At 33.1% G+C, this 1,909-nt stretch overlaps 1 protein-coding gene across 20 annotated transcripts in view; it reads left to right on the top strand.

Annotated features, from left to right (window-relative positions):
* The window catches only part of LOC106878639 (thrombospondin type-1 domain-containing protein 7A), a 999,802-nt gene that overhangs the window by 814,399 nt on the left and 183,494 nt on the right, over window positions 1-1,909 (top strand). The window lies entirely within an intron of this gene.

Here is a 1,909-nt window from a genome sequence, read left to right as displayed (position 1 = left end):
ATATATATATATATACACATATATATTTACCCCCCCCCCCCACACACACACACAGAGTATCTTCATTGACTGGCACAGCCATTCACTGGGCTGCTATTTCAGGTACTCCAGCAACCAGTAATTACCACTGGTCCTGGCTCTCTGCCACATGCAGAAGAGCCATTGCTAAAGCCTGCTCATTGATTGATGTTTTCAGATCAGGATTTTCTTTGATGCCTCGTCTTTTTTTATCCTCTTTCATCTGTTCCCTGGAGAACAGTTTTGTACAAGGAGTCATGTTGGGACATGTATGTATGTATTTACACACACACACACACACACACACACACATCATACACATGTAATGTACACATACATACCAACTCAGTCATGGGTAAATAACAACCTTGATGTAGTGGTTTTCTGTCAAAACTATTTAATGATGGCATTGAATAAAAATTTCCAGACTGAATCACTTGCTAACGACTGGTCAAATTTAGAGTTTTGATGGCATTCCTTCTTAAAAATCATTCATGTGTAAACTTGTAAAGAAATCAGTTATAATAATTGTGATATGAAAATTAATACCCAAGGAAATAACCTACATTAGAAATTTCGCTTTAGTGAACAGTTTGCTTGAAAAATTTCACATCTTTTTTAACCTCTGACACTAAATCCAGTATAATGATCAAAGTATATTGTTCTTCACTTTCTTAAGTCTCCATGATAAATTATTAACATTTTATATTTGTGTTTTAGATTTGCAATTATGTGTCAGTGAAAAACATTTTTAGCAACTACTGCAACTATGCTATGAAAGTGACCACCAAAACATATACGAAATTGTGCATTGTCATCATATTTGATGATTTGTTATTGGAGAATGATTAGATTCATAACTAAGTTCAAGGCTAATATTATGAGGGACATGGCCCATAGCTGAATTAAAACAAACTCAGTATTATTTCTATTTATGTTATTGAATTTTGTGATAAAAACCTAACATCATTCCATTGAATGTTGCCAAATGAATTTATATACTATAGCTCAACTTGCTAGAAACAGAAACCAAATCTCCCCCACATCACACCCTGCTGCTATAAAAATAAAACTGTAAGGTGTGGTGCAAAATAGAGATTAAAGAATTAGTAGGAATAATGTTTTTTTGAGCCATTTTCATTCTTTGATAAAATTTGTTGTTTTTCCATAGTTTACACTTGCATTGTCAGCAACAATTTATGCAGACACTTTCTTCTGATCCAAGCTTGATGCCTCTAATTTACTCAGCAGTGTATGAGAACACTTTAATCAGACCCAAACATGTCATCTCTTGTCTACCAAGCACCTAATGTGTTACTCTCTCAGATTATTCATTGTTTTTGCCATTGAGGCCAAATAATACATGTTGCAGTCCTTTCTTAAAATGAAAATATCTCAACAGAACTGAACATCACTTTGTGGCAACTTTGAAGCATCAGTTGTAGGAAATGGCAAACCATTTTCTTTGATGTACACCACATGATTTTGAACAGAATATGACACTAAAATATTTTTCCCACAGAGCTTTTGTTTTAACTTTCCAGAATTACAAATTTCAACAGCAATGACTCACTGTAAATATTTCTTTTGTCAACTTTTACTCCACAACCAACACTTTTATATGAATGATGCCACACTTTACATGGTTGTGCTTCCAAGATTTTGTCATTTTCATAGAATTAAGGAAAAAAATGACGATCACAGTGTGCTGGCAATATGAGTTATCTGTAATAATACGTCATTCAACTGCACTTTCTTCTTTTATTACTAATTTCTGTATGACAAAAGCATAGTGTAAAAGGAAAAAAAAAAAAAAAAAGATTGGTGTCTTTTCTGTTTTTAGCAATAAATCTAAATCTTTGGACCATTCATGACTAAATGCTTTTCATTT

Source organism: Octopus bimaculoides, chromosome 17 (genome assembly GCF_001194135.2).
Source record: "Octopus bimaculoides isolate UCB-OBI-ISO-001 chromosome 17, ASM119413v2, whole genome shotgun sequence".
In the NCBI taxonomy this organism is placed as follows: Eukaryota; Metazoa; Mollusca; class Cephalopoda; order Octopoda; family Octopodidae; genus Octopus; species Octopus bimaculoides.
This window is presented reverse-complemented; position numbering and strand designations above follow the sequence as displayed.